Consider the following 21,462-nt stretch of genomic DNA (forward strand, 5'->3'; position numbering starts at 1 on the left):
ATCTTGAGTCCTTCTGTACCCTGGCTTAATCAGTGGACCCTAGAAATCTTTCCTCACATCCTGAATTAGACACCTTTATTGGATTCTTGAAGGACTTTATGTTTACCATTATTTTGCACTTAAAAGACCTCTTAATCATTGTCTATTCACCTGTATGACTCCCCCTTCAGTCTCTCAATGACCTGAAGGTAAGGACTGTGTCTTCTTCTCCTCTGTATTCTTGACACATAATATATTTCCTGACTTAGGACATTGAAGACACTCATAAATATTTGCTAAATCAATGAGTCACTGAATCCTGTACCACTGTCTTCCCATTCTCATCACAGGTGATAGGGTTCAGAACAAACTGCCCCAAAATATGGCACCTTGGCATACTGAACATTTCAAGCTGAAAGAATTTGAGAAACAACCAGTGCAGGAAGGATTCTCTGACCTTCTCCTGAGGCAGGTCATAAGACCCTCAAGTGAGAAGTGCCCTCCCTATACCCAGAGGAAAGGAGTGTCCTTATCTCTGGAGACAGAGGGACACCAAGAGCAATCGGAACAAACAGGCCTTGCTGTTCCCCCTGTTCACTGCCTTTAGCTCGTACCCTTTTTCAGCCCATCACATTTTCCCACAGCTCTTCATCAAACCTCACACAAAAACACTCAGATTTAGCGACTTATTTGGTTCCTCATTTTCTTATGAAGGCTCCCAGGTCACATAAAACTTATATTAAATAAATGTGTATGCTTTCCTCTTGTTAATCAGGGGCCTCAGCCGAGAATTCAGAAGGGTAAAGGAAAGGTATTTCCACACATACACACAGGCATTCTCCAACTTCCCTCCTTCCTCAGGAACTTGAGCACCTGAATATCAATGCTCTTTACTCCACCCATTCCCTCATCACTTTGCCTTTACAAAACACCACCTTTTCTTACCTGGATTTATTCAAACCTCTCTTAATTTTCTCCACTACATCCCTTCTTCTCCAAAGCACCTGGCCCAGTGTCGTGAACTTAAGAGGCGCTTGGGAAGTACATATGTTAATGAGCAGAATAGCATCAGGCTTACAGACAGTCTCCAGAGGTCTGGGGCTGCCCTGGTTGTGCATCACACCTCAGTAAGTCATCTCTGCTGCCATGAATGCAAGTCTCTTCACCAGTTAGAACTCTCTCATTGAATATCCATTCTTTCTTCTCACTTCTTATACCCGTTTTCCTTGGGATTTCCAGGGAACTAAGCAAACAACAGCCAAATCCCAGTATCACTAGAAACAGCACTGATGCACAGTTATAAACTTTGTGGCTTCACTTTCTTTGTGTCTTCAGAAAGCTTAACACTCAGTCACTACATGTGCTGGATTGCATTATTTGCTCAAGTTTTCACGCCTCCATATCCTTATCATGGTTCACTGTTGGGTAAACCATAGCAAATGCTACAATGCCCCAGTGCAGTTGGGCTTGGCCATGTGACTTGCTTTCACTGAGAGAATGTGAGTGGAAGTAAAACTATGTCAATTCTCTTATACAAATCTATTTTCACTGCAAAGTAAAGGAGCTGTTACAGTGGAGGATTACTGGACTGAATGTCAATATTATGACATAGTATGAGTGTGTTTCGTGTTTGGTAATTGCAATCATTGTTGCTTTTGTTGTGGTCATCCATTTACAATGCTTGGTGTCAGTCTATTTATCTCTTTTAAAAATAAAATACAGTGTGTGTGTGTGAAAAAAAAAAAACTGTCAATTCTCAGCTACAAGCATCACGTGTTTCTGTTTTTCCCTGTGAATTTATGGCATCCTCCACAAGAAGAACAAGCTTCAGATAGCCACTGACCTCAAAACAAAAGACCTTTGCCGCCGACTTGAGCTCAACACGCAGCCTGAGACAGAACCACATTAGCTGACCAGCAGAGCAATGACCCAGAAATAAATCACTGCTATTTTAAACCAATGAGATTTTGGGTTTGGTTGTTAGGTTGCATTACTGCTAAACTAGACTGATACACCTTGCTTGAGGTATGTTCTGATTTATAAACCATTGGGCTTTAGCCAGTGAACTACAGTATAAGAGCAGAATCCTGTTTTTAAAACACATGTTCAATCTGATAAAGATATTAGAAATATCTCAAAAAAGGAGAGGTCCATATTTTACAATTCACTGGAGTTTTGTGATGCTTTGGATTGGTTATTGTTCCTGCTACTTACCAGGGTTGGTACTGATCATTCTCTTCTGTTAATTGATATGGCTAAGGTCCTATCTGCCATCTTTCTCTTCCTGAATGCATTTAGTCATAGTCATGATTAGAGCCTTTTTTATGTGGATGCTCAGCTCAAATGGTACCCATAAACTTCAGCTGCATTATATCTTCACTGTTGAAGTAAGGCTTTTTAAGATTTGTGAAGAGCCATAAAGAATATGATTGGCATTAAAAATACATGATGTATAGTGATGAATTGAATATGGAAAAATACCCACATTTTTAGGCAAAGAAGGTATAAAATTGACTAAAAGCATTCTGAGGTTAAAGGAAAAGCTTAAGGTCCTAATCCCTGACATCATTAAAGCTGTTTTTTTCTTTCTTATTTTTATTCCAAATATAGGTTCACATTCCACATAAAATTAGGACTCAGGTAGCCTGGGAATTAAGAAACAGATGGGAAACTCAGAGTCCAAAATTGGAATCCTTATTCAGCTTCTGCTACTGTATCATACTTAAAATTTTGCTTTCATCTCTACAATGAGTTGATTTGGCAAAACATTCCAGTCAGCAATGTTTAAGCTATTTTAGAGCCAGCTTTTAGATATCTCAGAGGTAGTTGAAAAACTCTCAAAATATTGAAAAAAAAAGCTATCTTTAGTTCAATTTAATTTATGATTTAAGCATTAAAACATATAAAAATTTTTGGGACTTCCCTGGTGGCACAGTAGATAAGACTCCACACTCCCAATGCAGGGGGCCCAGGTTCGATCCCCTGTCAGGGAACTAGATCCCACATGCATGCCGCAACTAAGAGTTTGCATGCCACAGCTAAAAGTTCGCATGCCACAACTAAGGAGCCCGCCTGCCACAACTAACACCCAGTGCAACCAAATAAATAAATAAATATTTTTTTAAAAAAATATAAAAATTTTTGAAAGGTTGATTCTATGTGATACAGTAAATCTTAGTAGGAACAACCCAAATTTTAGAAACAGTCATGAATTTCCTCCTACTTCAAAGCTGAATAACATTTGGAAAGCTACTCAACATTTTCAAGCCTTGGTTTCTTCATCTGGGAAACATAATAACAAAAGTACCTGAGGACTTTGTGAAGATGGAAGCAGAAGACACATATGTACATTGTATAAAAGCACCAGTTTCTGGCACAGCTACAGACCAACAAATGAAAACTAGTATTTGTTCATAGTGGAGCAAAATCACAAAACAACAATAAGGTATCCAAAATTTGAAGCTTTGGTATTGTGAGAAATGGAGCTACTCAAAGAGGTAAATAAATAAGATTTATGTGGCTTCTGGGATTGATTGCTCTCATACAATTATTGAGTTTATCTTTGTGACAGCTGGGGAACAGGAGAGCAGATAGACAGAAGGGCCCTGTTTGAAACACCTTCTTAAGGAATCAAGAAGAACAAAATAAAACACAAGGGTCTCCAATTCCAAATGCATTACAAGCACTGGTGTCATCACAAACCAAAGTTACTAGGATCGTCTGACCTGTTCAACAATCACCTCCTTATTCAACCACATGCTCCAAGCTCAGCTCCACCTAATTCTCATCGCCAAACTGAAAGAACAGTCATCTTTCTCATAACATTAATAATCGTAACCTTCAACATTGAACACCTACTCTGTGCCGGGTACCATGCTACCTACCTGACATATTTTTAGATCTCTCAACCAAGCTGAAGCTAGAATTCCAATCTTAAAGAGGAAGAAATAGGCCATCAGAAAGGTAAAGGTGCCCCAGTGTTACACAGAAAATAAGGAACAGAGCAGGGATTAAAACCCAAGTTAATCTGACTCCCCAGTCCATGTTTGTTCTAAAGTCTGTGACATTAATGGTACAGTCACAGTATGCTAAAGTCTGGGGTTGGAAGGAAGCTGAGACCTCATCTGATCCAAGCTGCTTTTTATAGATGAGGAAACTAAATTCCAGATCAGAACACCCAAGTGACTTATCCAAGTTCACAAAATAGGAAGGGACAAAACCAAGGTTAGAATTCTTTCCACATTATCCTTCTGCCTCCTTCAGTAAAATTCTACTATAAAGGCACACATTCGCAAGCCAAGCTATGCTGTTTCCATGACTCCGAGGCTTCAGGTCTGCCTCTCTCTCTCCCTCTCTTTCTTTCTCTCTGTCGTGTGCGCGCACACACACACACACACACACACAATGTGGGGAGAACTGAACTCTGCTACTGCCAGGTTACGCCACTGAAACTTTGTGAATAAAGTCAAAAATTGGCTATAAAATTTCTCATATGGTACCGTGATGACTATTTTTTAAAAACCTGCATTTACTTATTCAGTGGACTGTGACGAAATTTCAGGCAGTTAGCATAGTTTTTATAAACTCCTGCTTGGAAGACAGGAGGACAAGCCTAATGAGGTGCAAAGAGCCAGAGTATAGTCTCATCTTGAACACGTGCTATTGTGAGGGAGCAGCGCTCTGAGAGGGTGGCAGGCACATTGTTGAAGGGAAAAGAACCAGCCTCCACCAGCTTTCCTTTATCACGCAGGAAGTCAGCTAGAAGGGGCTTCACCGAGTGTCACAATCCTGGTGACTGTTCCCACGGTCACCTCTTGCAGACAAGCTTTCTGACGTCATGCTGATAGCTTCAATTTGCCAACGTGACTCTCAGGTTGAGCTCTTGGGCTAGGGGCCAGTACGGAAGTTTTTTTTTTTTTTTTGGTTGTTGTACTGCTCTGGATACATCGTTCTGCAAATAATAGCTGAGGTAGAAAGCCTTGTCTCCAGGGTGGGCCATAACAAAACATATTTTGAAGGTTGCTTGAGTCTGACTCCTTAACATTTCAATGCCAACATCCACAAAGCCTATACTCCATCCTTCTACTATGTCCAATTCAACTTTTTCAGGAACTTTGCACGTGCTCACTCCACCTCATTTTGTTTCATTTCATTTTAGTTTCTAGTTGCTATGGATTGAATGTTTGTGTCTCAACTGCCAAATTCATATCTTAAAGCCCTAATCCCCAGTGCATGGTATTTGGAGGTGGGGGCTTTTAAAGGTGATTAGGGTTAAATTCGGTCATGAAGTTGGGACCCTCATCATGGATTAATGCCCTTATAAAAAGAGGATGAGACATGACAGTGCCCCTCTCTCTCTCTCTCTCCCCCTGCCCCAAGCACACACTGAGGAAAGGCCATGTGAGGACACAGCAAGAAGGCAGCCATTTGCAACAGGAAGGGGGTTCTCACCAGACACAGAATCTGCAGGCATCTTGATCTTGGACTTCCAGCCTCCAGAACAGTGAGAAATAGATGTCTGCTGTTTAAGCCACCCAGCCTGTGGTATTTTGTGACAGCAGCCTGGACAAAGATACTAGTCAAATCTGCAAAAGAGAGAATTGAAGAAGATTCCAAATTCCAGATTGTTATTGAGTATAATTTTTACAGATTAGGAAATAATTTCCAGGAATAAGAGTCCCATGAACTATTTTAACCCTTTGGGGATATGGGTGCCACTATTCCATTAACACGTTCAGGTACCACTTTGCCCTGGCTCGTGGCGATGGTCAAATGATGCAGAGTGTATGGGGATTTGTGAACAGGTTCAGACAGTTTTCAGGTCACGTGACAGTTACAGGACGGCTCAATTAGCTAGGTTCTTTATATGAATGCTACCAAAAAGGGAGAGCAAGCTTTCAGCTTTTTTGCGTGATGTTTCAAAAGACATTTTTCCCCAACAGAATGAGCACATACCATGAATTCTAGACTAAAACCCAGATACTGAGTGAACTGAAACAAAGGCAACATGAAAAAGTGGTTCTAATGGTAAAGGCTTGATGCACCTTCAAACGAATTTGTTCTGAATAATACATCAAGTATCTAAGAACTCATATCTTAAGCTATTTTTTAAAATACATTGTAAAGTGCAAAGCATCAAGAAAAGCAGTGATGTTCCCTGACATTTGAAGAGGCTAACTATCAAAAAAAAAAGTTTCAAAATTTTTGGACAAATACAGAAGAGAATCCCTGAGCCATTGGTTGAGCATCACAAGAACTTTCTTGCTGTCAGATGTCTGAAGTTCAAAGACATAAGCCTGTGCCAGTAGTACCATGGCTGAGATGGCCGCCACAAAAGTACCTCTGAGAGAACTGTACCCAGAAGTAAGTATGTAAAAGAAAAATGAAAGCACAGTCAACTGACAGACTATAGGCCCTGACATATACATCAATAGCTCCAACCATCCCTCTGAGCAATGGTAGAGACATATCAATATTGTAACTGTGGATTTTTAGAAAGAGCTGCCTGTTGCTTGAAGGAAGTTATTCACTGGTCTTAAAACAGCTCAGAAAAAGAATCAAAAGAATTTACAGCTTCTAAAGCAGAAATTGGTAGCTCAGAATACAAAGAGCTGAAGGGACTTTAGCCCATGATTTGACAGAGATTTTTAAAGTTCCATAAAATGGTCTGGGTATACAGGAATATATACTCTTAAGGAAATATGCAATATCAAATGAAATCATTTTTAACATTATAAGAAGACAGCATCCATTAAAGATTCAGTCGTGAGCAAGAGACCCTTTCTAGGGTCCCTTCAAATGATGCACACCTTACCAAAGTTTTTCTTAATATACCTTTGCCTGCCAGTATACCCCCATGTCACAAAGTGCTCCCTGTGTGCTTTTGGTCTCCTGTCTCTTATTATAGTTGTCTAAGGGTAAAACTACACTATGAACTTCTTGAGTGAAGAGAATGTGTCTTAGACATCTCTCTCTCCCCAAGGCTAAATAATGCTCCTGGCACATAATATATGGTAATTAACATTTGCTAAAATTTAAAAATGGCTCTCACATAGCAAAGTCTGTTGAAAACATCAATAGATCTTTGATTTTTCTTCTCACACTATCAAATGAAATCACAAGTTGAGTCTACAGAGCTCATGGAATGGGTAGCACCATGAAAGGGGCCAAGATTCCTTTTCAGACACCTATAATTTATTCCCAAGAATGGTTGAGTGCTACAAAATGTCTCTGTGTTATTGACTTCAAGTGACTAATTAGAGGCAATTGCTTATGAGGTCATCTGTATAGAGTAATTCCCATAAATTCAATTCTATCACCCTCTATCCATGTGGCACTAAGTGCCTGGATAGAGCTAGCACAGACAATGATGATTCAGAGGCACCATCAAAATAAATCCCTGCAATAAAGGTAATTTCCCAGGGCCTCTATCAAACCAAACGCCAAAAAAATCACTAAACATACAGGGGAAAACTGACAAATTGGGTTACATCAAAAGCGCCACTAAGAGAGTAAAAGGGCAAGCCACAGGGTGGGGGAAAATATTTGCAACATATATAATATAAAAATAATTCTATAAATAGTTTCCATAAGTCAATAAAAAAAACAAGCAGCCAAGTAGAAAAATGAAAAATGAGCAAAAGACTTGAATGGGAGATTAACGATAGATAGATAGATAGATAGATAGATAGATAGATAGATAGATAGATAGATAGACAGATAGATCCAAATGACCAATAAGCATATAAACAGGTACATTAGTCATCAACCAAATTGAAATTAAAACCACAAAGAGATACTACCACAACCCGAAAGAATGGCTAAAATGAAAAGGATAGGCAATTCCAAAGACTGGGGGGATGTGGAGCAGATGAATTTCGCATATACTGCTGGTAAACCGTGACGGAAAACAACTTGACGATATCTACTAAGATGAAGGTACATATAACCCAGATGCAGCAATTTCTCTCCTAGGTATACATATCTTCTGCATTCCAGTTTAAACTACATCAATATTCCTGGTTGCTTGCAAAGATATAAAAGTGAGTTCTTCTAACATAAAAATTTCCAGGGTAGGGGCACTGAGGTTGAGGACCTTCTAAAGCAACAACTTGGTTCGCCAATATTCAACATCACTCTTAAAGAGACAAGCAGTCTCTACTGTTTCAGATGTGGTGAGAGTGACTTAGGTACAGGCTTGACCTGAGATGAGGACTCCTCAAGAGTCTTATGATGAGAACAAACTAAATCCGTGGTCAAGAAGCAGGTGTGGAATCCTTTGATTCTGATAAGTGCAAAGATTTGTTGGTTAGGGCATTTTTCATTCTTCAGATGGCTTTGTTGTTAACTAAGAGGAGTCTTGCAGCTAAACACAGTTCTGTTCCTAAAAAATGAGGGTCAACTTATGTCCTCCAGGGGAGGACATAAGCCACTGACTAGCCTGCACTAGCACATATCAATGACTGCTACTAGCAAGTCTAACTGCAAAGAACACCACGGTCGGAAATTCTGCTAAACCTGTTCAAAGAAAGATGTCAGAAATTCTGCTAAACCTGTTCAAAGAAAGACGTAGGTGAGTGATACAACCTGGTGTGTGCTCACCCCTGGTTAAAGGCTACAAAGTAAATAAGTTCTATTAATGAAATTTTAGGCATCAGTAACCTAAGCAGCTGCAACCCTCAAATACTTTGGACGGGGGCTAGAATACATCTAGGTACCACTGAAATCACCACTACACCTGTACTTCGCTGAATCTCAGCAACCATTGTCTGTAAACCACACCATTATTTTATGTCCTGCTAGAAAAGAGGGGAAAATATTGCCAGTTAAACAATAACAGACCATCTGTTTTCAGACCTATTCCAATTTAGAGATGATAAAATGTGAAGGGGAAATGTGTTTTAGAATCATGAAACATGGTAAGTTTCCCAGTTTACCAGGTTCCAGCATGTCCCCTACCTCACCTCCTAAGAGCTGGGAATTCTATTTGCCTTTCCAGTGTCTGCATAAAACAAGGATTTAGCTACATCTGTTTCTATGAAACCACTATTGTTAATTTTCTGTATTGCTTTTCCCTGAAGAAACTTATTCTCTCCTTTTTTGTTGTTGTTCCCCATGTTCCCAATTATTCTAAACTCCCTTACAGATATCATACTGTGTTCTTTGAACAAAGAGATTACTATGTAAAAACAACAAGGTAAATAACATGTGTGTCATTTTAAGTTAAATATTTTAACTTATTTAAATACTTTTGAGGAAAGTTTTTTAAATGGCTGCCAAATAGTAAGAGTACAGAGATAATATTAATCTTGAGTGTGATAAACCAGCTACAAATCAGAAATGTGGGTTGCTCCTTAGAGCCTTCTCTTAATCCTCAGAAATATCATACACAGAACTTAAAAATGCAAAACACAAAATTCATTCTTTGGGAATGTCCTCAGGATTGATTTCACCCAATTCAGATTTTATGTATGCTGAACGATAAAAGTATCATTATTAGTCACCTAAAAACCAAGATGAAGTATTCATTAGTTGCTTTATGTTGTACCTATGCTATGCTTTCTGCAGCTTTTACTTAGAAAGGAAAAATTGAGCATGATAAAAATGAAAAACAAGGAAGGAAAGAGAGGCAGAGAGAGAAAGGAAGTGGAAAGGAGAAAATGGAAAAGGAAAGGAAAGAAAGAAAAAGAGAGAAGAGGAAAGGAAAGGAAATAAAACCAAAAACAAAAAAGAGAGAAGAGAAGAGACTGTTTTGGTGAAATAGCTTGATAGATTTTCCTGGAACTTTAATTTTTCAGGGTTTGCATTTCTACTTGTATATAATAAAAGAATTTTACAGTTTATACATCTGAAATCCCCACTGGATTGCCGGCAGAGGCTGTCTTCTTATCTGTGTTTGCCCAGCCTTGGCACTGTGCACAAGGGGACATTTGGGCTCATTAGTGATGATTCATTGGTAAGTGCATACAATTTCTGTTAGGCTTCTTCTTATGTCTTATTTATGAAAAAGAAACTTGTTAAATGTTTGTTTAGTCATTATCGGGGTTTATTTGTTTAGTGTTTTTCAAATATTCATGAACATTTTTGTTTTTGAAAACAGGAATAAAATCGTAAAATAGACAGAGAACATTTGAAGAAAGAACATTTGAAAAGAAAAGGAGAAATGAGCTCTGAACTGCAAGAGGGATGGCGTTAATATGAAGGAATTAGTCCTCACAGTGTGCAAAGAAAGGTATCAAATCAGCAATTCAGGCTTTATTCTGAAAAGAAGGTAGGTATAAGCTGAAGGAGACTAGAGCAATGAAAAGTGCTTGGGAAAATAAGTAAGTTGAAGAAAGATAAAGGAACCAATATTAGGTGAAATTGATATTAGAACAACTTTTAAAATCTAAGAATTCCAGAGCTGGAAGGGCTCGGATCATTGATCAAACCTTTCATTTCTAGGAAAGGAAATGAACTGCCTGCTCTCCCTGCACAGGTGCCATCAGACGCTCTGCAGCTGGGGGATTGTAGCCCCTATGTCAGCAGAATGTCCCTGAGGAGTGGAGAAGTATCTGGAGCAGAGCTTCCCAACTTTTACTGTGTGTACAAACCACTGGAGATATTTTTAAAACGCAGGTTCTGGCTCAGTAGGTCTGAGATGGAGCCTGAGATTCTGCATTTCTAACAAGCTGCCATGGGAGGCTGAGGCTGCTGGTCCACGGACCACAGTTTAAGTAGCAAAGTCTAGGACAGTGTTTCTCAGAGTGTGGTCCAAGGACATATGAGTTACAATTATTGCGGCGCTTGTAAAATTCCATATTCCTGAGCTCCACCACAAGCCTGTAGAAATGCTGAAGCAATTAACGGCTATATTCCAAATGCTCTTAAAATATCATGTATTACATTAAAAGCACCTCCAACACATAACCTATTTATTTTTTATAAATAAATAAAATCTATTCTTATTCCTTTTTTTAGCCTGAAACTTATTTCCATTTTTATCAATTTTTCTTTGAATAATCACTCTGAGAAGTTTAAAGCTAAAAACAAATGATAATAACAAAAATAAAAATACACTCTCCCCTTGTCAGTTAACGACTTAAGTCCTTGTAATTCTTGCACATGTCCCATCCTTGCCACTTTCACCATTTGTCAGAAGCAAGCCACCTTGTTTTCTGTCTCAAAATGCACTATCCCCAGGATGGTGATGAAGGGTGAAATTCCAGGTTCTAAGACACCCAGTCCCAAATTCCCCACCAGATTTCATTTCCCTGAATCACTAATAGCCATCTTACCTTGGTATCTTGATACCCCTATAAATCTTGCTGCACCGTAAAACAAAGTACTCCTCCCACCCTTTTATGTTCCTTATGATTACTAGTATTTTTATTACTGTTGTTCATATCATTTTAGCTAATATTGAATTCTTGCTGTGTGCCAAGCACAGTGCTAAAAAGTTTATGTGCACTGTCTTAGTTCTTGACCCATGATGGAAGAAAAAAAAAAACTTAATCTATTTTTATTTTATAGATGAAGAAAGAAAGTTAAGTAGCTTACTCAAGGATCACACAGCTAGTAGTCAGATAAGCCTAGATTTGAACTCAGATTTGTTTGACCCAAAAGTATCAACTAGTCACTTCTGTTACAATTGCCATCATTACCCCAACACTGAATTAAATTTCTTAAAGCATTTATTTTTTTAATTTATATTTAAAAGGATTGCTTGTTTTCAGAAGCTTATCACTCTAGTCTCAGCAGCCCTCTAAATGTTATCTACTATTTATATTCTTCTTTGTTACTATGTTATATTTAAATGAACATGTAGATTAAAAACAAAAGTGCTCATGTCTCTGCACACTGATGCAGAGCTCAGAGGGCATGCTCATACTGATTTGTTCAGATTGGGAGGTCAGTAAGCCACTCCAATGTGTTTCAGTTTTCAAGTATTTCCAAAAATAATGTAAAAGAGTGATGCAATATTGTCACTGTTTCAAGGAGAAAAAACACAGATGCTTAGTGTACGGGTGTGGGTGTGTAATAATGTTCACTATTAACCTACCACCTGATAAGTTGGTCTTGAATAGTTCTCCAGATGGGCCCGTGCATTAAATGGATGTTTGAACTCTGTTGGTGGTTTTTATTAGTACCCAACCAGCAAACACGAGATCTTTATGTTTCTTAGATTGTCAGCTCTGATTACAGGATGAAAGCTGAACAGCCCCTTTGACCAAATTGCATCTTAGCAGTTACAGCTGTGATCCACTTTCCACTGATTATTTCAAAATCCATTAAAATGAAGAAAATCAAAAGGGTGATGTTCATCTGAGACTGTGGACACAAAATCATTTCTTGCTCTTAGATATACTGACACTATGTTTACAAAGACAAATGTACAGTAATAAGTTTCATGCTCTGAACAAGACAGTATGTTTTCCAAATAAATGGTAGCTTTGTTCATGACTTGCATGAAATCGAAGTTCTTTCATCTGTATTTTCTTATTTTCAGTTGAAAATGTAACTAGCTAACAAAGGATTTGTCAAGCTTTAATTTCCCTTGGGTAGGGAATTAGATTGATCAATTCTTGAATTATATTTGCCTTTGAAATATTTTTTCCATCTTTAAAAGTAAATCCTGCACAGATACCTCAAAAGATGTAAAGTCTATTTGCCACCCTTTCAAGAATGATAAAGGCCTCTGGTTAACTGAGTAATGAAACACATTCTTTTAAAAACTACTTGCACCCTATGTAAAGAAACACTTCTAAAAATTTGAAGAAGAAAATTCAGAAATTAAATATTTCTGCAATTGGGTACCTGATGTCCATAATTTCAATAGAAAAAAAAGACAAAAAAATATCCACTTACATTTGGTCACTAGATTTTACTTAAATTTATTTTTCATTATTTTCACCTGGATCAAATAAATTCATGAGTTTTTATTTATTAATACAAGACTATTCCTACACTTTCATTTTAAGGCAATAAATTATAAATTACGGGTCATGAAAACAGGTAATTATAAAATATATTGAAATGTGATACCTAAAAAATATGCTCGAGGGAAGATACAATCTTAGACTGCAGTATCCCCCAAAGAGTAGTGAATGAGAGAGAATTAGAAGTGCCTTTTAGCAACTTTTTAAATTCTCTTGAACATGAAAATCTAATGGTGTGATCTTTCTTCAATATGAAAAAAAATGACCTGCTTTCTTGTTTCCTTGTTGAAAGGAAACAAGAAGCTACAAAAGAGCATTAAGAACTATAGTCATATATGTTTTATGTGGAATTTGTTATGTATAAAGTTTGGATGCAGACATCCTTTAAAGTAAGAAAAGTTGATCAAAAACAAACTAAAAAGCAATAACCTCAGCATGTGGGCAGATTCCTAGGATGGGTTTAGATTAGAGATACAAGAATTTACAACCACACGGTTGCTGAAATTAAATCCAATGTTCCTTTACTCCATCTATATGACACAAAACTTTTGGATAAAAAGTGAAACAAACAGGTAAATGTTTTATCTACACAATGGCTAATACCTGAATGGTTGCAAATCCATCTTATCAAAATTTGTTTCATCCATTTACATGAGCCAAATACGTTGTTCCACCTTACTGTTAATATTTCCTAAGTAATTTTTGCTAAATTGCATTTCAGATAAAAAGAGTACAGCCATGTCTACATTATTGATACTAGGATGGTTATAAGGACAATTGGCAGATGATATACTGTAGAAAAAAATTATCAAGTTGCAGGCAGTAGATCAAGTTAGAAAATCAAGCCAGAAGACCAGGGCTCAGTAAAGTCAAGGTTTAAAGTTGGCATCTCAATGTGTCCAATATATAACACCTCTCTCTGTCTTGCACAAGTTCTAAACCCATTAAGAGGTAAACAAATGCAAATCAAAATATCACTTTTATCACAGACACAAATATTTGGAAAATGTGGTTTAGGGCTGAGAACAAAAATGCCTCTCCAACACTCTGCAAATCTAAAACTTGAGAAAGCCACTAGAGTGGAAAGTTTGGGTGCACAGACCACAAAGGCCTAGACTGGGGAAGAAACAGAAGAGAAGCAAACAGAATCCAACAGCACATTAAAAGGATTATACACCATGATCAAGTGGGGTTTATTCCAGGAATGCAAGGATTCTTCAATATACGCAAATCAATCAACGTGATACATCATATTAACAAATTGAAGGAGAAAAACCATATGATCATCTCAATAGATGCAGAGAAAGCTTTCGACAAAATTCAACACCCATTTATGATAAAAGTCCTGCAGAAAGTAGGCATAGAAGGAACTTTCCTCAACATAATAAAGGCCATATATGACAAACCCACAGCCAACATTGTCCTCAATGGTGAAAAACTGAAACCATTTCCACTAAGATCAGGAACAAGACAAGGTTGCCCACTCTCACCACTATTATTCAACATAGTTTTGGAAGTGTTAGCCACAGCAATCAGAGAAGAAAAAGAAATTAAAGGAATCCAAATCGGAAAAGAAGAAGTAAAGCTGTCACTGTTTGCAGATGACATGATACTATACATAGAGAATCCAAAAGATGCTACCAGAAAACTACTAGAGCTAATCAATGAATTTGGTAAAGTAGCAGGATACAAAATTAATGCACAGAAATCTCTTGCATTCCTGTATACTAATGATGAAAAATCTGAAAGTGAAATTAAGAAAACACTCCCATTTACCATTGCAACAAAAAGAATAAAATATCTAGGAATAAACCTACCTAAGGAGACAAAAGACCTGTATGCAGAAAATTATAGGACACTGATGAAAGAAATTAAAGATGATACAAATAGATGGAGAGATATACCATGTTCTTGGATTGGAAGAATCAACATTGTGAAAATGACTCTGCTACCCAAAGCAATCTACAGATTCAATGCAATCCCTATCAAACTACCACTGGCATTTTTCACAGAACTAGAACAAAAAATTTCACAATTTGTATGGAAACACAAAAGACCCCGAATAGCCAAAGCAATCTTGAGAACGAAAAATGGAGCCGGAGGAATCAGGCTCCCTGACTTCAGACTATATTACAAAGCTACAGTAATCAAGACAGTTTGGTACTGGCACAAAAACAGAAATATAGATCAATGGAACAGGATAGAAAGCCCAGAGATAAGCCCACGCACATATGGTCACCTTATCTTTGACAAAGGAGGCAAGCATATACAGTGGAGAAAAGACAGCCTCTTCAATAAGTGGTGCTGGGAAAATTGGACAGGTACATGTAAAAGTATGAAATTAGAACACTCCCTGACACCATACACAAAAATAAACTCAAAATGGATTAAAGACCTAAGTGTAAGGCCAGACACTATCAAACTCTTAGAGGAAAACATAGGCAGAACACTCTATGACATAAATCACAGCAAGATCCTTTTTGACCCAGCTCCTAGAGAAATGGAAATAAAAACACCAATAAACAAATGGGACCTAATGAAACTTAAAAGCTTTTGCACAGCAAAGGAAACCATAAACAAGACGAAAAGACAACCCTCAGAATGGGAGAAAATATTTGCAAATGAAGCAACTGACAAAGGATTAATCTCCAAGATTTACAAGCAGCTCATGCAGCTCAATAACAAAAAAACGAACAACCCAATCCAAAAATGGGCAGAAGACCTAAATAGACATTTCTCCAAAGAAGATATACAGATTGCAAACAGACACATGAAAGAATGCTCAACATCATTAATCATTAGAGAAATGCAAATCAAAACTACAATGAGATATCATCTCACACCGGTCAGAATGGCCATCATCAAAAAATCTAGAAACAATAAATGCTGGAGAGGGTGTGGAGAAAAGGGAACACTCTTGCACTGTTGGTGGGAATGTAAATTGATACAGCCACTATGGAGAACAGTATGGAGGTTCCTTAAAAAACTAAAAATAGAACTACCATATGACCCAGCAATCCCACTACTGGGCATATACCCTGAGAAAACCATAATTCAGAAAGAGTCATGTACCAAAATATTCATTGCAGCTCTGTTCACAATAGCCAGGACATGGAAGCAACCTAGGTGTCCATCATCGGATGAATGGATAAAGAAGATGTGGCACATATATACAATGGAATATTACTCAGCCATAAAAAGAAATGAAATGGAGGTATTTGTAATGAGGTGGATGGAGTTAGAGTCTGTCATACAGAGTGAAGTAAGTCAGAAAGAGAAAAAGAAATACAGTATGCTAACACATATATATGGAATCTAAGGAAAAAAAAAAATTAAAAAAAAAAAAAAAGGTCATGAAGAACCTAGTGGCAAGATGGGAATAAAGACACAGACCTACTAGAGAATGGACTTGAGGATATGGGGAGGGGGAGGGGTGAGATGTGACAGGGTGAGAGAGTGTCATGGACATATATACACTACCAAATGTGAAATAGATAGCTAGTGGGAAGCAGCCGCATAGCACAGCGAGATCAGCTCGGTGCTTTGTGACCACCTAGAGGGGTGGGATAGGGAGGGTGGGAGGGAGGGAGATGCAAGAGGGATGAGATATGGGAACATATGTATATGTATAACTGATTCACTTTGTTATAAAGCAGAAGCTAACACACCATTGTAAAGCAATTATACTTCAATAAAGATGTTTAAAAAAAAAAAAAAAACCCATCTAAAAATAAAATAAAATAAAATAAAATAAATAAAAAAAAAACAGAAGAGAAAACAGGATCCACAGTAACAGATCAGCTATGTCCAATCAAGAATGTTACACCCATGATTGTCAGTCACTTATCAGGAACCTCCCTCCTGTTCCATGGGGCAAAATATCAGGAGAGTTACCCTAGAGAAGTCCCTCCACATGAGACCTACGAAGTTGAGCAGTTTTTCCCCTTAATAATTCACAGCTGTTTATTCTATTAACCCATTTGGTTTAACTATCAAGCTTATGGTCAACCAGGAGAGTATTATTCCTTTCTGACAGGAGAGCAGAAATCTGTCTTGGCAGTTCTGGTCCACCTTCATGAGCCCTCTCCCCTAATACGAGCTATGGTTGCTTTGTGGATTCTCCAGATAATGCTGGCAAATAGCATTGAATTTGTCCCTGAAAGGTTCTGAAAATAGTCACCAATTAAATTAACGCTAAGGCCATGTCTAAATTTCTTATTCTGAGTTATGTCTGGCCACATCCAACATAGGTCATTAAAGGTTTTGCAAAGAAATTGAATAACAACATCAAGATATGCCATTTTAAAAAATGCCAACACATATAGGAGCCATAAATTTGAATACAAATTACCTTCCATTGTAATTTTCTAAAGAGACATTAATGTCCCCAAATTAAATTCCCTTACGAGTCCACAGGATTTAAAGTCTAAAGTAATTCAATCCAAAATCAAATTGCCTTGCGTCTATGAGTTTAATGTCCAAAGTCATTATATTACAAAATAAAATTTTCTTGCCCTTGCTAGTAAAAGTTCAAAGAAACTAAAATCCAAAATTCTAAAGTTAAAGCCCTGTAATCATTATTATCATTATTTCAAAAGCTTTTCTCCTTCTCCGTCGCAGATAGAGATGTCTTATTCTGAGCCTGAGTATATTTGGGTTTCTTCAGCAGCTACTGCCTGGGTTATTATCTTCCTTGAGAATGTGTGTAGTTTCTTAGGACCTCAGAATTAAGATCAGTTTCTTGTGTGTCCCACTTTTTAAAAAATCCAAAAAGTTGATAGACATAGAAGATTATATGCTCCACACAGAATATCCACTAAATTTAGAAAATACAGCAATCTCTACCCTCTGAGAGTAGTTAACCCAGGCAGAATTATGTTCCCAGAACCCGACCTTTGATGTTGCAAAACCCACTGCTGACACTCATTGGACCTGAGGGCAGGAAGGTAAATGGAGAACATTTCTCCTTTCAGTCTCACCAGGATGCCAGACTTTTCTAGAATCCATGAGCTGAGGGCAAACTCACTTAGAAGAAAGTGCCAGCAGGAGGTTATGATGATGCCATGATTTCTTTATTTGGGAGGAACATGCACCTATGCCTGCAATCTCCTCTGTCAGATCACTTCATTAAGCCATCTCTGCTTTTTTTTGCAAACTATGCAAATTTACAATATTAGCAGCACCACTCTCCCAGGCATATTTGTGATCATCTTTCCAGCTGCCATTTTTAAAACCTCTTAAAACACAGTTCCCCTTTGAGTCTGGTGCTCCTGGCACCTGAGTACTGTATTTACGATGGACTTCACCATGTCTTTTGAAAAGGTATTTTCAGTTTTGCACCACTCAGGCTGCTTCCACGGCTTCTTATGATGGAGACGTTCAGGCCTACAAAACACACCTCCTAGGGGAGGTTTTACTTTCATTCCCACATTTACTTCAAATGGAAAATCACCCTTAGAAGACTCCTGAACCAAAACCTCTATTGGTGTTTCTGAATCTAGTGCTTCTAGGGGCCTTGTGAGGATCCACAATTCTGCAATGTGATCAAGACAACACCCTCCCTCAGGATTGAATGTTCTGGGTTGTGCATCGCATTTCTTTTTTACTATATATTTTCCACAATAGTGGGATATATCTCCAGTGTTTTGTCTTCTTCATTCAGCAACTTCTTTTAGGTAGATTTAGTTTCACCTCCTGCTCAGATAATCCCTTTCTGTCTCTACTACATGTGGGGCTAGTACTGTTCTCTGGATCCAAGAGCCTCCTTTCTCTTACCTTCCCTTTTCTTTCATGTCCAGGCATTTGGTCTTTTGTGTATGTGTTTTTGTCCTCGTTTTTTTTTAAATATTGTCTTAGGTTAGGTTATCCCAGAAAAATCCTGAGTCAAGTGTTTGAACACAAGTGATTTATGAATCAAGTGCTCCCAGGACAGAGAGGATACGGAAAGTAGGATAGAGAAGGGGGAAAAGGCCAAGAAAAGATATGATAAAGTTTCAGATAGAGTTCCAGCCTCAGCCTGAACACTCAGACAGTTTGCAAATATAAATTGCACCTTGGTGTTTGGCAAAAGAGGACCGGGCAGTGGACTTCTGTAACTCCCAGGCATTGCCAGTTCCCCATCCAGGTAAGGCAGCCCGAGCAGTCCCAGGGCAGTCCTCCAAGGAAGGTGGCAGCTGCAAGCCTGGAAGCTGATTGAGCACAACCTGCAAAGTACGCTTTTCAGTTTAATATCCTGGCCTGTAAATCTGGCCGAAAAACAGTAAAAGCAGTAAAATTTGTTCTGTATCCTAATACTCGAAAAGCCTATTTACAGAAAGATTCTTTTTGCCCCTTAGTTGAAATGTTACTTCAGGTTTGCATGCTTACCGAAATGTCTGATTGAGAGCATTTGTTAGGGACCCTGTAACAAGAGTTTACTAAACTCCACACCATTAAGAAACAGCCACTTTCCTGACAAAGCCTCCATAAGCTGCCGTGTTAGTTCTCAAAGCTACTAGCTGATGCATCAAAATTTGAGGTTTTATTAAGGCTTGATTTTTCCCCACCTAAGCTTGGAACCAGTTGAAAGACAGATGAAGGGATCAGCCAGATAAGATTAAAGTATCTCCATTCATAGTCATAATGCCCTTTGGAGAATGCATATGCACCAGTTTGATTGAACTTGCTCCCCAAACTTCAGACCTTTGCTGCAGCAACGGTGACTTGTCCACTAAGCTTCCTACAGGGTGAAGAGCCAGTCAAGAATGACCTCTGCACAGGCAGGCAGATCCAAAAGAAGCAAAGAGAAGGGGCTAAGCCCTCATGTCCAGGTGCTTCCTCCACACTTGCCAGTCAGGGAGGTCATTCACTGTCCCTGGGAAGGAGCAGAGAGGAGACAGGGAAGTCAGGGGTATTAAATCTAGGAGTTCTTCCATGCTCATGAAACATCAGGAGGGGGGAATAGTGTTCTCTTCTAACAGCAGGACAACCAATAGGGAGATACAGGCTCACAGAGTGAGAACTCAGAACTCAAAAGCCTGCAGTCAATGATCTAGAATAGATTGCGATTAACAAACTCTCTTAAAGGGACAGATCGTAAATATTTTAGGCTTGCGGTTCTTATGGTCTCTGTTGCAACTACTCAACTCTGCTGCTATAGCCTGAAAGCAGTCACAGATAAGATCTAAACAAATGGGCATGGCCGTGGACCTACAAACTTTATTTTTAAAAACAAGTGGCTACTTAGGCTGTAGTTTGCTGACCCTGTGAGGGCTCTGGATGTTACCTCCATGCTGACTTAGAACACATGGAAGATTTTCTCATTAAGAACACAGATAGCAGAAGATCATACATATGCAATGCAAAACCAAGACAAGAGATGCTGGACCAGATTGGGAATTTAACCTAATGGCGAGATCCAGAATTGTACTTTAAGGTCAGTGACCACAAGTTGTTAAGAATGATCTTTAATTAGTATAAGTTTTGTGAGTATGGGGACTATTGTCTGTTTGGTTCACTGCTATGTCCCCACCGTATCACCAGTACCTAGAAATACGTCCAGCATATTGAAAATGCTCAGGTTCTAGTGTACCAATGAATTAGGAGTCATTTCAAACAACCAAAGTGAATAAGACAAAGCACCTAGGATGGTGCCACGGGTTAAAATAAAAACATGCATCTAAATGGCAAATCAGAGAGACCTTCAAGATGGCGGAGGAGTAAGACTTGGAGATCACCTTCCTCCCCACAAATACATCAGAAATACATCTACGTGTGGAACAACTCCTACAGAACACCTGCTGAACGCTGGCAGAAGACCTCAGACTTCCCAAAAGGCAAGAAACTCCCTATGTACCTGGGTAGGGCAAAAGAAAAAACAGAGACAAAAGAATAGGGACGGGACCTGCATCTCTGGGAGGAAGCTGTGAAGGAGGAAAGGTTTCCACACACTAGGAAGCCCCTTCGCGGGTGGAGACTGCGGGTGGCGGAGGGGGGAAGCTTCAGAGCCACGGAGGAGAGCGCAGCAACAGGGGTGCAGAGGGCAAATCGGAGAGATTCCTGCACAGAGGATCGGTGCCGACCAGCACTCACCAGCCTGAGAGGCTTGTCTGCTCACCTGCCAGGGCAGGTGGGGGCTGGGAGCTGAGGCTCGGGCTTCAGTTGGATCCCAGGGAGAGGACTGGGGTTGGCTGCGTGAACACAGCCTGAAGGGGGCTAGTGCGCCACAGCTAGCCAGGAGGGAGTCTGGACCTGCCTAAGAGGCAAGAGACCATTGTTTCAGGGTGCACAAGGAGAGGGGAGTCAGAGCACCGCCTAAACGAGCTCCAGAGACGGGCATGAGCTGTGGCTATCAGCACAGACCCCAGAGACAGGCATGGGACGCTAAGGCTGCTGCTGCAGCCACCAAGAAGCCTGTGAGCAAACACAGGTCACTATCCACACCTCCCCTCCCGGGAGCCTGTGCAGCCCGCCACTGCCAGGGTCCCGTGATCCAGGGACAACTTCCCCGGGAGAATACACGGAGCACCTCAGGCTGCTGCAACATCATGCTGGCCTCTGCCGCCACAGGCTAGCCCTGCATTCCATA

This window comes from Eubalaena glacialis, chromosome 15, assembly GCF_028564815.1.
Source record: "Eubalaena glacialis isolate mEubGla1 chromosome 15, mEubGla1.1.hap2.+ XY, whole genome shotgun sequence".
In the NCBI taxonomy this organism is placed as follows: domain Eukaryota; kingdom Metazoa; phylum Chordata; class Mammalia; order Artiodactyla; family Balaenidae; genus Eubalaena; species Eubalaena glacialis.